The sequence below is a fragment of the Poromitra crassiceps genome, assembly GCF_964638095.1.
Source record: "Poromitra crassiceps genome assembly, chromosome: 17".
NCBI classification, from domain to species: domain Eukaryota; kingdom Metazoa; phylum Chordata; class Actinopteri; order Beryciformes; family Melamphaidae; genus Poromitra; species Poromitra crassiceps.
Window position 1 is genome coordinate 22,085,518 of NC_139635.1, and position 16,489 is coordinate 22,102,006.

A 16,489-nucleotide genomic window follows, 5' to 3' on the forward strand; every position below is an offset into this window, starting at 1 on the left:
TGACATAATTATTTTCTAAAACGTAATGTTTTTAAGGAATATTATATATTTTGTTTGACATCACACCTAACATTCACATTCGGTTCAACTGGATTTAATGATATTTTGTATGTGAGCCATATCGTGATATTGATACAGAAAATAACTATCTTTGTGATTAACGTGATATTGATTTCAACCATATCGCCCAGCCCTACGATACGTATTGTCACATTTTTGTATTGTGAAATATTGGATTTCAGCATATGACCATCCCTAATAAACAATCATGGTAGTAAAGTAACTGATTGATTGATTTAAAACATTGGTTCTGGTCCGCTCTGCCTGGTGGTCCACCAGAGCATTGTTTTGTTTTTGTTTTTTACAGACAACAGTTTCTGAGGAGTAGGCTTGGGCCATTTTTTGGGCCAATATTTGGGAAATGTCACAATTTTGACAATTTGCTGTAGTGGGTTCAATGTGAAAGCCCAAGTGAAGTTTCTGGTATCATACAAAACTAGAAGACCTACAGTAAGGCATCAACTGGTAGCAACCATGTCATGCTAGCTTGTCAGGAAGGTGGCTAAATAACGCTCCAAATTTAGGCTAAAGTGTGGTGGGGGGGGGCTTTTCAAAGGGGTCCTCTTTTTCACAGCCTAATGTTGGCGTGTGTGTGTGTGTGTGTGTGTGTGTGTGTGTGTGTGTGTGTGTGTGTGTGTGTGTGTGTGTGTGTGTGTTTTGAACCAGTAGCCCCACGTTGTTACTTAGCCTTTCTGATGCTATTGCAATCAGCACATTTTATTTCATGAAGGGGGAGGGGGGTACATACTAGTCGTACTTGGTCTGAAACGTTTGGGAACCCCTGATTTAAAGAGACAGCAAACAGCAACAGTTGTCTGGTAGAAGTTTAGGGTTGGAGAGTTTGTTTGTGAATGTTTGGCAGCCAATCAAAAATGACAAGCAAAGGAAATGTCAGTATTATGCAGGGGCATAAACCTAGATGGTGCAGGCAGTGCGGTTGCACTGGGGTTGTCCTGTTGTCAGTTGTCCTGGTCTCAAATATATCATTGTCAGCACTTATGGAGAAATGTGTTTTTACAATACCACACGTTTGAGAAAGAAGGCATTTGAAGATACAAATGTGGGTCTTTAACTTTGAAATTATCTAAAACAGAGGTTTTCAAAGTGGGAGGCGGGCCTCCCCAGGGGGGCTCCAAACAGTTTCAGGGGAGGCTCAGTGAATGGAAGTGAAAAGATATTACATTAGTTATCAAAAGGAGATCACATTAGAGCCATATGAAATCCGTTTTATTTATTTTCCAAATTCCATTTTATTGTTTCCCAAATTCAGTTTTTTCAGTTTTAATTTTTCTGAATTCTGTGTTTTGCTTTTTATGCTAATTTTACCATCAGAAATAGTGTCTAATAAGTGGGGATGAATAAATGTCCACAATTTAATAAGATATACTGTCAATGTACACAACAATGTGTAAATTGCTTTGTCCGAGGGCAGAGAAAGCGACCACTGCTCCTGGCCTGCCCCCCGGAGGAAAGGACATGCCTGGATGGGTTAAATGCAGAGGACACTTTTCACCGGCCACCGTCAGCATGAGTGTGTTGTGGCCGCATGCATGTATTGTGGTGTTCGTGTGACAATAAAAGACGGGCTTGTCCCATTACGAGAGTTTAAAACGAGAGAGAGGGGAGGCTCACAGTGTCAGACTTTGAAAACCCCTGCTCTAAAATGATGCAGTAAACATGCTTTATTTTCAGTTAGCACGCAGTCAGTGGTTGTCCTGAGTTCAAATATATCATGCCTTTGTGGCCTTTTGGAGATGGCTTGGGCCTTTTGTTTTGGCGGGAGGGGGGGGGGGGGGGGGGGTAAAAACCTCTTTTGGGGGGGTGCCAATATTTCCTCTGTTCTAGTATTTTTATATATATATATATTTTTATAAAAAACAAAAAAACATCTGCACTCCAATTATTTCCCCCCATAATTGACCAATTCTATGCCATTATTTTGAAGGCACATTTTTTGTGTTGCTCATGTTAATCCTGCCACAGTTCATTCAAGCACAGCCATGCTATGAAGAAAGCTTCAGGGAAATATTCATCAAGTTTGACAATTATCTCTTCCTTTTCTTCCCCTTGTCTTTTCTCTCCCTCCCCCTCCTTGTTTGTCTTCTCTTTTTTATCCTCCTTCTCACATAGTCATATTCTTCATCTTTATTCTTAAGTAGTAGTACTCGTAGTTGCAGTAGTAGTGGTAGTACTAGTAGTAGCAGTAGTAGTGGTAGTAGTAGCAGTAGTAGTATTTAGTGATAGAAGTAGAAGAAGCAGTAATCAGGACTGAAAATAGAAACCATGGCGTAGGGTTGGGCGGTGATAACGTGTAACGTATCCCAAGGTAAAATAGCAACAGTGTCCGTTTCATGACCACATTATGGTCATAAAAAAGCAATATCAGACCTCCTTATCAATCCTGAGTCTAACATGTGGTATGTGGAGGTTTCATCGAGCCATAATGATATGAACCAACATCCATTCTAGGGATGGGGATTTCTAGCAAAAACACTTTTCGAAAATTTGCTGGGCCAAAGTCGACTTCTCGTCAAAATTCGCCCACCCCTAAAAATAAATAAATAATGCCAGTCAAAATTTTACTCGCATTATTTATTTATTTATTTATTTATTTATTTATTTATTTACTTATTTATTAATGTTACATGGTCTCCCCTGATTCTCTTGCTTTGACCAAGTAAAAAAAAAATTATAAGCATTTTATGCAAGGTCTATGGAGAAATGAATGGCAGATGAAATCCCATGAAGAGGCAGAGGGGGTGACTTTAGCACTCTATTGTCATTAAGCAGCCAGACTTGAGCCTACGTTAGCCTTGTTAGCGTAGCTTCCCGAACGATGTTGAGATGGCCCAGGGGACAATAGACAGACTATCAGCTTTTCTTCATGCAGTAACAAGCCTTGCAACCTTTTCCTTGTGCCTGAGTGTTGCTGTAATATAGACAGTTTAACACCATTTCTACTACGTTTCTAGCATTTCTACCAAGGAGCTGCTGGGTGCTGCTGTCAGCTGAGCCCAGAGCCGTTATGCTCCACTGCTCCAGTTTGAGTAACAAACCGCAACACTGCCATACGATTCCATATAGACCCTTTTCACGGGGGTCATTTTGTGTCGAAAAGGCAGGGTTAACACAGGTGCAAGCAAAACACTAATGAGCGTTTCATACTTCCGTGATTGGAATGTGGAAACCCTCATTAGTGTTTTGCTTGCACCTGTGTTTATTCTGCCTATTCGACACAAAATGGCCCCCGTGAAAAGGGTCTATTCCATCAACGTTTTGTTTGATGTACTATGTAACTTTTTAACATTAGTCATATGTTATCAGGCTCTAACTAGCTAACGTTAGCTACACAGAAGATTTTTTTTTTGGCGCACATGTATCCGGTAAACTGTTTGCGGTTCCTTGGTTTACGTCCCCATGTGGAGAAGCGGTGGAAATGGGTCTAGACTACTTTCGACTATCTTGTCTCCTCCCTTGCTGTTCAAAAGCAGCAATCCCCCCTCCCATTCCTGAAACCGTTCTCATGGCGGAATCGATGACGCGAGCAAGTAAACTAGTTAAACTAGTAAACTCGCTAGTTGCCTTTTCACTTGTCATTGTGGGACATGTAACCTTCAGCCGGAGAAATATCTAACTGACGACTCCTCCGTGGGCACGGTAGCTTAGCTATTTGCCTTTATGCAGGGTGATTTGCAGTGTTTGTCTGTCATAGGCAAATTTGGGGTTGGGTCATGGGGTTTCATTAGCCGACTCTTTAATAATCAGTGCCCTGGACAGTGTGATATTAATGAGTGACCGGTTATTTGGAGCTGTAACCTTTTCAGCACGTCACAGTGGCCCCCTAGTGGTTTCATATTGTCACCAAATCGCACAGTAATGTGGAAATAAGATCATCATAACTAGACTTGGGCTATTTGTGTGATCAATGGCCTATTACACCTCACAGCAGCCATTGTCATAGCAGCAGAACAGGTGTAACTAATAACATTAATGATGGTTCCATACAGTAGGATTTCCAATAGACCCTTTTCACGGGGGTCATTTTGTGTCGAAAAGGCAGGGTAAACACAGGTGCAAGCAAAACACTAATGAGCGTTTCCAACTTCCATGATTGGAATTTGGAAACCCTCATTAGTGTTTTGCTTGCACCTGTGTTCATTCTGCCTTTTTGACACAAAATGGCCCCCGTGAAAAGGGTCTATGCCAGAGCCTGGTATTGTGCATACTGGCTCATTGGAACGGCTGAGGAACACCTAAACGAATGGAACCATCATTAACGACACTGGAAACCAAACATAAATACCGTAAATTCCGGACTATAAGCCGCGGCTTTTCCCCCATTTTTTGGCCCTGCGGCTTATATAACGGTGCGGCTTATCTATGGATTTTTTCAGAAAAAAAAAAAAAATACAAATAAAATCTCTCTTTTTTAGCACTCTTTCTAACTATAAATCCACTTCTGTTTTAATTTCCTCTCTTGCCCTCTTTTCACCACACCGCGGACACTGTGTGCACTGTAAAAATAAACAAAGGTGGTGTTGTGTTATGTTGTTTTGTTGAAATGTTACGGTAATACGGTAAATGGGAGCTTCCTCAAACAGCCATCTCTTTCCCGACAATCCCCTCTGTGCGTGACCCCTTACATATGGTAATTACTAGGGGTGTCACAATATATCGTCCCACGAAATTTCGCGATAGTAAAACGTCACGATATGTATCGTTGAGATGAAATCTCATATCGCAATTTTTTTTTTTTTTTTTTTTTTTTTTTCAAAAAATAGACTAACAAACGTCTTTGTTTGTTGAAGTTCAATGTGTGGAAAGTAGTTCAGTTGAACAAGTCTCTGAAGAGACACATGAGAAGTTATACAGGAGAGAAACCATTCAATTGAGTTTCTGGCAAAACTGTTTACTTGACAGGAAAAACTGAAGATGCATAAAAAATAGATTAAGAAAAGTCTTGTTGTTTGAGTTTGAAGAAAAACTGAAGATGCATAATGAGAATTTATACTGCTGACAAACCTTTTAGTTCAAAGTAAATCTAAGTGACGGTGTAACTCATTCTATTTCAAGATAAGCCTTATCTCCAATCTCATGTTTTTTCTAGTTGTTATTGTAATAACAATTTCCCACAACAGCATGTTTTGTATTTGTGCATTTCAAATAAAATACTACTTTTTCAGTCATATATTGTCATTATTCAAGTTTAAAAAAATATTGTTAAAATCGTATCGTATCGTATCGTTATCGTGAACCCAGTATCGTGATACGTATCGTATCGTGAACTGAGTGTATCGTGACACCCCTAGTAATTACGGTAAGCAAACGGCCACTCGGCCAACAACTCCCTCCCCCGACTACCAGGAGAAAATCACAAACTTCGGCGAATTCACACAAAGGAAGATCAAGGAATATTTCATCGAACCGGAGCAGATCATAAATATGGATGAAGTGCCTTTGACGTTCGACCTGCCACTCACTCGGACTGTTAACACCTTAAGTGCCATAGCCGAAATAATTCGTCTTACATAATCCAACGCTTAAGTGCCAGAGCCGAGTTTACTCGTCTTACATGAACATTTTTTTTTTTTTGACGGTGGGACATCAATCAACAACTTTTACATCTTCGAGATCACTATTGGAGCAAGATAATGTGTATAATCTATTTTACCGACCCACTAAGTGTTGACAGTGCTCCCCCAGACGACCGAAATCAAAGAAAAAACTGCCGCGGGACCAAGCCGTTCAAGGAAATGCCGTGGCGATTTTACAGTAACAGACTTGTCTTGCCTGAGAGCGGCCGCGCACCGGCAGCAGCACACAGAGAGCGGAGAGCGATTTGCAAAATAGATCATAGGTGAAACACACTTTGAAACACCTCAGAAAGGCCAGAATCAACATCTGCCCATCGCCCACGCATTCCCCGGCCCATCTTGACTCGCACAAGGAGCGTCTGCACGCAGGCAAGCAGGCAGGCAGGCACACAGGCAGGCAGCAGCAAAAGCGCTTCTGACACGCCCGCTGTACAGCCAGGAGGAAGGAGGAGAAGACACACGGAGGGAGGAGTTTAAATGAGAGGGGTGAATGAGAGGGGTGTTTCCTGTTGTTATGGAGGAAATTACTGTTCAAAACTATTGTTTAGAATGTCTGACGGTCTTACTGATGCCAAAAATGAATGGTTAAAGTGACTGTTTCACAAAAAGCCATTTATCTCTGAATAAATTTCCAGACGCTGAAACCATGCTGTACTCAACGGCTAATATCTACATAACTACTAACTCTGCAAACTAACTCTTTTAGACAGAGAAAGCACACATTCTATTAGTTATTTTTAGATGATTGGTGTTCATGAATTCTTAACAGAAAAGAATCCTCGGCTGTCTCTAAAATGAGCCAGAATCGTCAAAAACACCCCTGGCACAACTTACCTACAGGAATGAAAACATGGCTGGCATTCAATGTGTTAACAAGAAAGGTGAATCGTCGACCACATTGAGAACCACTGGGCACGAGAGAACGAATTTCACTTGTGTTCTGGCCTGCTCTGCATCTGGAGTAAAGCTGCCGCCAATGGTGATTTTTAAGCGGATTACGATGCCGAAAGAGAAAATTCCCAGTGGGATATGCCTCAGAGTCAACAAGAAAGGGTGGATGATGGAAAGTGTCATGAAGGAGTGGCTGGCTGAGTGCTACGTCAAGCGCCCTGGAGGATTCTTTCACCAAAAAAAAGCTTTGCTCGTTCTCGACAGCATGAGGGCTCATATAACAGATTCCGTGAAAGCAGCCATCAAGACCACAAACTCCATTCGGGTTCCGAAAGGCTGGACTGCTGCGTGATGATGACGCCGGCACAGCTGGGCGCCTTCAGAGGCTGTTCGATTCCGACACCGACAGTGACGAAGAGGAGTTCCTTGGTTTTGAGAGTGACAACGAAGGAGAGAGGAGAGTGGTTGACGAAGCCACCCTGAACCTGTTCGTTTCCGACACTGAAGTTGAGGACTTTGCTGGTTTCAGTACGGAGGAAGAAGAGGAAGACGAGGATTAGTGACTTGACTTTGACTCTGACTCTGTTTTTGACGCTGCACCTTCACCTAAAAGATGAAGACAAGGATTACGGTACCTGGTTTGATTGTTGACAGCACCTTTTGTTGAAATGTTAATAAATGGGAGCTTCCCCAAACAGCCATCTCTTTCCCGACATTCCTCTCTGTGCACGAACCCTTACATATGGTAATTAAACATCAAAACACCCGCGGCTTATAGTCCGGTGCGGCTTATATATGTAAAAAACAGTCAATTTTGCTGCTGCGGCTTATATACCGGTGCGCCTTATAGTCCGGAATTTACGGTATGTGTTTTGAGTTTGTCACACCACAGAAAAGTTTGTTATTAACTCATTCATGGCCAGTTTAGGACTGCCAATATTTAGCTCAGGCCAAAGATTTTCATAATTGTTGGTCATCATTCAAGACCCACAGTAAATTATCTATTAGCACCAAAGTGATTTGCAATACCTCAACATGAAGATGTACGTCTCTGGGTTCACCAGAAAAAAAAGTGAGCTTTTAGCATGTTCTGTACTCTACTTATAGCCATTTATATACACCCTGTTTTCACCTAAAAGGTCTCTCTGAGAAGAGAAATTCGAGAAAAAGGCATTTTTGTAAAGGACACAATCTCAGGCAGAACTCGCTCTCAATTCTTTTATTTTCAACTGTATTGACATCAGACATGTAAATACTATTCGTTATGACACAAATGACAAAATAAATAAATATATATATATATATATATATACATGAAGTACTTTTTTTACATCTAACAATACAGTTTACTCAATGTGAGTGAGTGTGAATGTGTGTGTGTGCGCGGGGTAGGGCATTCACGACTAGTGAATTTTACTAGTCGACTAGTCGTCCCTAAAGGTAGTCGACTAGTCGACTAACCGTTTTTAATTTATTTTTAATTAAATTTTTTTTTTTTTTTTTTTTTTTTTTTTTTTTTTTTTAAATCTTTAAGAAAGAACATGAGGTATTTACACGACATACAATACATGGACTATCATATCCCATATCCCCCACAAAGAACATCAAAACACAACAAAACAAAACAAGAAAACTGCATAAGATACACAATAATCCAAGAACAAACAAGACTATTGGACAAACAACCAAACAAAAACAATGCATTCAGCTCCTATCCTGATAAGCCTAATGACACTGGGGTAAAAAGTTCTTAAAGTCAAACTCTGTATGTGGTTGCCATATTTTGGGGATGTCTAAGAATCTGCCTTTGCTCTTGTAGTAAATGTTATCCAACGTATGGTAGCTTGAGAGTTCATTCCACCAGTGAACTACAGCTGGGGGATTGGATGGTTTCCAATTTAAAGCTATGCATTTCCTAGCTGCCAACAGGGCAAGATCTATGTATTTACTTTGAATGCATTGTTTTTGTTTGGTTGTTTGTCCAATAGTCTTGTTTGTTCTTGGATTATTGTGTATCTTATGCAGTTTTCTTGTTTTGTTTTGTTGTGTTTTGATGTTCTTTGTGGGGGATATGGGATATGATAGTCCATGTATGTTCTTTCTTAAAGATAAAAACAAAAACAAAAATTTTTTTTTTTTTTTTTTTTTTTTTTTTTTTTTGCTTAAACGACTAGTCGACTACTAAGCACAGTGTCGACTAGTGGTTTTACTAGTCGACTAGTCGACTAGTCTGTGAATGCCCTAGCGCGGGGCCCATGTGTGTCTCTTTACATTACATTACATTTCGTCATTTAGCAGACACTTTTATCCAAAGCGACTTACAATGTCACATTCTGTCAACATTAGTGGAATCAACTGTGGAACATCATCTACACAGATACACCCTTGCAGCAGTAGAGTAACTGAAAACTAAAATAAAAAGTTGAAAAGAAAAAAGAAAAGGAGTTTTCAATCTACGGCGAAAGATGAGTGTCTGTTTCGAAATTTGCCCCCCCCCCTTCCATGCTCCCCCTCCCCCCACCACACCCCTTTTAGCCAACATCATCACTGATGACATCACAATTTGCTCAAGTGACATCACTGATGACATCACAATTCTCAAGTGACATCACTGATGACATCAACACTGAGAGAGAGAGTTCTGTCCACAGCTGCTGCTGGATCGCACCTCCTTCCCAGGGAACACTATTGATCTCCCCGCAAATTAGCATAGGAGGAGAACACCAAACTGGTCTGAGATCAGCGGCTAGCCTCCTCTGCCTCTGCATCGTTGGCAATGCATATATATCAACAACAAAATTACTCCTTACCGTGAGATCATCAGGGTCCTGTCTAGGGCTGCACGATATTGGAAAAAACTGACATTGCGATATTCCCCACCCCTGCGATATATATTGCGATATGAAAAAATACAGATTTTCACCAGATTACCAGAATAGCTCTATTTTAAAGAAAATAATACTTCTAGAATGATTGCAGTGATTTTGTAGAGGAGTCCATCTGATTTTGGAGGTGAAATTAGGTATTTTAATGTTTCTCAACCACTGGGCTGTGACCTACTGGTAGGCCTCAGAGCGTCATCTATCAGGGTGCATACACATTTTGACCAATGGATTTCCATGACTTACATACATGAAAAAGTGAGTGAGTTATGACATTCTACTTTAAAATGTCACTAGCCTACACTTCACTTAGTGTAATGCAGCCTTTAAAACCAGGGAAAGACAACATGTATGCTGTATCACCATATTACCATATCCAACATCTAAGACCATATAGTCTCATATCACAATATTGATATACAATTGATATATTGCCCACCCCTAATATTGAGTGCCAGAATCTACCTCCCAATTGATGCTATTTGCAGAAAAACATTAGATTTAATTGATTATAATCACTGCTTTCAACTTCTTTCGTTCTTCTAACATTACAATAAATCAACAATGAAACACCCCTGCCACTTTACACACTTGGTCTGACCCCCCGGAAACCCCCTCCAGAAACTACCAAGTGGTACACTCCGCATTTTGGGAGTTCCGGTTTTTGAGCGCACGCAGGGCAGTACAAAGAGACGAGGATTCACATGCAGCCGACCGGTGACAAACAATTAATTCGTGAAAAGTAATAAATATACATTTAATTGCCCAGATATGTCTCTTGTCTTTTTATTTTCACTGACATGTTTTGTGTAAATGAGTCGCTATGTATGATTAACTCTACCGTAACGTTACTGCTATCATGTGATGCAACATCAGACTGAAGGGGAGAGACAGCCACAGTGATAACACGGACAACTTCTCAGTAATCACTTTAGCCTTCGTGTCATTATAAGTTGCGGTCTTGCTTTTTGGTGTTTCAAGAGTAAATATCTCCACTCCACGGACATGTTGAGTTACAGCAGCCAGCCTGCTGTATGCTAGTGAGCTGCAAGCTGTGGACAAGTCCGCCTCCGCAATCACATCGGCTACTGTCAGCAACGCAACATAAGCACAAATAATTCAATTGAGCTCTGTGCATGTTTGTTGTGTTGAAGCTAAGCACTAAATGAGTGAGTACAGTAGCGGGGCGTCTCTCTCCTTTGAGAGAGCCTGCATTTCACTCAGTAGGCTACCCCTAAAGTGAGAGTTTATCAAGCAACATGACGAGTTAATTTGCTTTTGACATCGCACGTCCTGCGATGTGACTATCGCGCATGCGCACATTGCGATGACGATGTGTAAACGATATATCGTGCAGCCCTAGTCCTGTCGCATTGGAGTCCAGTCTTCCTCGCCCTCGACATGGAAAGTGGCCGTGCTGCTTGGCTCTGTGTGAAAGCAATTTCTGTGGCGAGGCTGCCAAGCTTTACGGGCTTCCCGAACTACAATTTTGCGTGATCTGTGTTTGAAAGAGCCTATAGTCACTTTCAATGTAATCCCGGCGGGTCTTTGCACGCCGCAAATGCGGTCTGGAAATGGCTCCTGGGAAATCATGTCTGTCGTTCTCCTCCTCCTCACAACGTTGTGACTCCGTCTCGTCTCTTTCGGGCTGGGACACAGGAACGGGGTCCGGCTTGGCTTTGGGACCAGGCGCTGGAACCGGATCGATCATGTTGGTCACGGGTTTGACTACCGCAAACAACTCATCCAGGTTCGCTGCCCTGCAGCAAGGCGACCAGCTTGTGCAGCGCGCCGAGGGGCGTTTCAATGGCGTTTGTCCTCTCTGCAACAAGGAAGCGTTTCTCCGTTTTCTGTTATTTCCTCCTCTTCCATTTCAAAACAACAGCTGCGGTAGTTGTTTGTTCACGTGTTGTCGGCTTGACTTTGAGGCCAGGGACCTGATACCATGTCACAGGCTGGGGAAGTGTTTGAACTACGCTAAACACGAATAAAAACAAAAACACGTCAAACACGTATTTGGCTGGGAGGCACACTCCTGATAAGACGTTAAAGACGTATATGGCCATGAATGAGTTAACCACCCAGTCAAATTTGAACTGAATTGAATGTCGCCAAGTATATAAAATTTGGTTTCAAAATGTAAAACCATGAGAAAATGAGCAGCAGTTCTCTGTTATTCTCTGCTGTGAATGTGTGGGGATGTATCATGCAGCATGCTATAGCCAATGAGAGTCGAGCATGCTGCATGACACGCCCACCTGTATGGACTGTGTTCTGGCAGGCTGGCGGGGGCAGCGGGGCTTGCCTCAGACAGACATTTGGCGTTAAGTCTGGTGTGTTCCCAAGACCCATAAATGTCATAAAAATGGTTGAAAATAGCTCACCAACAGATACAAAAACATGAGAATATGTCTTTAATGTAGATACAAAGAACTGACTTTTGATCAGACCTTTGAAACACGCATTAAAGAAAAACACAATTTGTCTGAGTCCCTGACCGCTCCTCAGATGCAGTCTAAATGTGGACACTCCGGCCTGGCTGAGTTGCGCTTGAAGTCGGGGGGTTTCCTTGGAGCCTTATATGGCCCATTTCCACCGATGGTATTAGCGTGGCCCCGCCCAGCTCGACTCGCTTTTTTGTCTCAATTCCACCGATCAAAAACTTGGACAGCCCGGGTTGAGTCGGGGTTGAGTCGTGCTAGTTTTGTTCCCTGCTTTGTTGAGGTTCCAGCCGGTACCATACGGTGACGTGAAAACACTGCACACGACTGATTGGTCAGGCAGAATCGTGTCTACTGTGTCTGTCAATGCTGGATACCAGTTTAGTGGGACTTACTTTCTCTTCTGTTATTTACATCAGTTTTTTGTGTTGCTGCTTTCGGCTCTGGTGAAATAAAATCGATCTCCTTGCTCAGCCTTAACATGACGGTGGTTTTCAATTGTTTTGAGAGAGAAAAAGTCTGCTGCTCGGGAAGCCCTTGTAGTTGTGTGTTACGTCGGCTCCGCTAGGCCAGAGGCGGGGGTTTAGCGAAGCCACAGTCTTGCCTTTTGAGTGGCCGCCGGGGTAGTGGCTTCCCTTCTCCCTGTAGCGTAACCCCCATCCCCCGCGCAGCGCATGCAACAAATTGATATCCTGGCCGATGGTCTCATTGCCCATGTAGGTCATTTAGAAGCACCAGTATTTCATAACCAGTTTAAACCGTAGTATTTTTTCTGACGCTGGTACAGGTAGAAAGGCAGAAATGCCCCCCTGAAATGCTGTAGCAAGCATATTCCACTGTCCCTTCATCTACATTAAACAAAGATTTTCACATTTGTTTATAATTTTTTATTACTTATTTGTGAATATATTTACATGTACATGTGTAACCGGATGACTGCGAGTCCTGTAAGTCCGTTTAACTAAGTACGTTAGTTAAACTCACTCCCCCAGTATAAAGGCCTGTTAATCAGCTCCACCAAGGGAGCTAGCTCTCTTGGCGTAGTGGTTAACAACGCGTGTGGGAGGAAGCGGGAGGTCGGTGGATCGAATCCCGCTCCACCCATGGTAAACCAAGTGCCGTCAGCACAACGCAGGTTACATATGCCGCTCCATGGCAGCTGAGCTGATGCAGTCCCATGACACCGCGCATGCGCGAGCATCGTCTCAGGCTGGGGAGGGGGAGGAGTCTGTTTGAGCTGGGTTCAAATGCACTTTTAAAAATATCTCCGCTCTGACAGACAACTGACAGCGTCTTTATGATTCACAGGTTAGTATTACGTGATGTATGGGTTGAACATAATGAGCCACAATCACCGCCCCACCCCAACCCCAATCTCAGTCAGAAAACGGTACAAACAGGAAAATGGCAATAGTTAGGGTTTGGATTGGAATGAATGTTTACAACTTTTTTGATGCTCACAAATTATGCACATAAGCCCCTACATTACATATTTGGAAGGTTTTGGTGGATTTTGGTTGCCCTGCTCTTTAATGTTTATTAGTTAGTTACACCTGTGTTTACCTGCTGATAAAATGGCTTCCGTGACTAAGGCTCACAATATATAGGCTAGGGGTGTCAAAAATAATCTATTATAAGATGCATCGCGATGCGGACCTGCACGATTCTGCATCGATTCACAAATATCAAAAATCGATTATTATTATTATTTTTTTTTTATATAATCAAATAAAATATAATGGAAGTACATGCAGTTGTTTATTTTAATTATGGATCATAATACAATGCAATTCTAAATGCACTTTTATTTTAAAAGTAGCCACACAGTGAGAAAAAAGAAAGTGAGGAAAAAAAATCATGTATTCGGGGAAAAAAGTGATGCATCGATTTCAGAAAAAAGCTAGGTGTGTTTATAGCAGGGTAGCAAAACAAAAAAAAAGGCAACTTTTGCCACCCAATGGGGGCATTTGCAGCATTTTGGGGGACACCTTTAAAAACATATTAATTAGTGCATAAATTAGATAAAGTGTGAACAACAGCACTGTTTGTGTGCGAGTGTGTTCTTCTGAACTCATTTCGCAGAGTCCTTTTCCCTTCTTTCCCCTAGCTGCCATGGTTTTTCGAGTGTTTAATCCAGGGTCTTCTCTGGAGAGGCTTTATTTCACATAGCAAGATAGCTGTTGGAGTTATGTTTGGCTGGCCAGCAGACTTCCCAGTGTCTCAAGTTACTTCCATCTTTTAAAATAGCACATTCTCCCTCCAGCTGAAGCTGTCAGGAGGACCACTGCCTGTGCTCTCCTAACCAGGGCATGGAGCAGTTTGATCACCTAACAACGCCAGCTATTCCTTTCAGAATCACAACTGATTAATTTCCTGGGTGTCAAAATAGCTTTTTAGAGTTGGGTTAGGGTTAGGGTGGGCTCCTAAGGTCATCAAGCTCTAGAGTTTGATGCCTTGCTCCTAAACCTTGTTAGGGTTAGGGTGGCCTCCTAAGGTCATCAAGCTGTAGAGTTTGGGTTAGGGTAAAGGTCCTTGCACACAGAGTCCGAATTGTTCGCTGCGTTTTTTTAATCCGTCATCCGGGAAAAAAACGTCACGCACAGATACCTTGCACACTGAGTCCGATGCATTAATTATCCAATATTCGTTGCGAAGATTCGCAACGAAAAGAAAACTACCGCGATCCTATTGATCCACAACTGGCAGTGTGTCTGTGTGGCTCTCTGTCTCTCTCCTCCCCCCCCCCCCCCCCTTCCCCATACACACACACACACACACACACACACACACACACACACACACACACACACACACACCGCGTCGCGCATTCCAAGCTGGTCTGCAATCACCCGGCACATTCTGTCTTTTAATTCCGAATCTCTGTATTCCTGCTTTGTCATAAAATGCTTTGTGCTGGGAGACGAAGTGAATTAACTTCTCAGACGCCATTTTTCATTGTGAATAGCAACACTACGGCGGCTCTGGGTGGTCAAACACCTGTCAAAACGATTTCATGGATGCGGAAAAACGCAGAAAATCGAACCTCGTCCGAAAACTTAAATGACGGACGTAATTGTCGGACTCGGTGTGTCAATGATGATTGACACAAATGAGGTCGTATTTTTATTTTTTTCGTGCGTCAATTTCGGACGAAAAAACGGACTCTATGTGCAAGGACCTTTAGGGTGGGCTCCTAAGGTCATCAAGCTCTACAGTTTGGGTTAGGGTCAGGGTGGGCTCCTAAGGTCATCAAGGCCTAGAGTTTGATGCCTTGCTCCTAAACCTGGTTAGGGTTAGGGTGGGCTTCTAAGGTCATCAAGCTCTAGAGTTTGATGCCTTGCTCCTAAACCTGATGGAACCAGATGGTTCAGGTGTACAGAACGCAAGTTGTGTTTGGGTTCATGTGGAGTTTTTGGGAGGCCTATAGGCTCATTACAGTAGGGCTCAAATGTTCTGAGAGCTTGGACTTTGCTTGGACTTTGAAACAAGTATGAAAGCAGACACACTGTAGCAGCCTTATGTGAGGAGATCCCTGATTTATCTTTGGTCACGACGACCCAAAGCTTTAGTAGCACTGCTGCTCGAGTGTCTGTTGCTTCTCTACTTACCACACACTGACAACAAACTGCTGCTCGAGTGTCTGTTGCTTCTCTACTCACCACACACTGACAACAAACTGCTGCTCGAGTGTCTGTTGCTTCTCTACTTACCACACACTGACAACAAACTGCTGCTCGAGTGTCTGTTGCTTCTCTACTCACCACAAACTGACAACAAACTGCTGCTCGAGTGTCTGTTGCTTCTCTACTCACCACAAACTGACAACAAACTGCTGCTCGAGTGTCTGTTGCTTCTCTACTCACCACAAACTGACAACAAACTGCTGCTCGAGTGTCTGTTGCTTCTCTACTCACCACAAACTGACAACAAACTGCTGCTCGAGTGTCTGTTGCTTCTCTACTCACCACACACTGACAGTGACAACAAACTGCTGCTCGAGTGTCTGTTGCTTCTCTACTCACCACGAACTCACAACAAACTGCTGCTCGATTGTCTGTTGCTTCTCTACTCACCACACACTGACAACAAACTACTGCTCGATTGTCTGTTGCTTCTCTACTCACCACGAACTGACAACAAACTGCTGCTCGAGTGTCTGTTGCTTCTCTACTCACCACGAACTGACAACAAACTGCTGCTCGAGTGTCTGTTGCTTCTTTACTCACCACACACTGACAACAAACTGCTGCTCGATTGTCTGTTGCTTCTCTACTCACCACGAACTGACAACAAACTGCTGCCCGAGTGTCTGTTGCTTCTTTACTCACCACACACTGCTGCTCGAGTGTCTGTTGCTTCTCTACTCACCACACACTGACAACAAACTGCTGCTCGAGTGTCTGTTGCTTCTCTACTCACCACACCAACAACAAACTGCTGCTCGAGTGTCTGTTGCTTCTCTACTCACCACAAACTGACAACAAACTGCTGCTTGAGTGTCTGTTGCTTCTCTACTCACCACGAACTGACAACAAACTGCTGCTTGAGTGTCTGTTGCTTCTCTACTCACAACGAACTGACAACAAACTGCTGCTAACAGATGAAAACCATATTTCCTGAA

The 16,489-nt window shown here is 42.7% G+C and overlaps 1 protein-coding gene across 1 annotated transcript in view; it reads left to right on the forward strand.

Annotated features, from left to right (window-relative positions):
- Nucleotides 1-16,489, forward strand: part of LOC310791727 (junctophilin-1-like) — a gene marked incomplete at both ends in the record, with an annotated part of 55,948 nt that overhangs the window by 1,376 nt on the left and 38,083 nt on the right. The window lies entirely within an intron of this gene.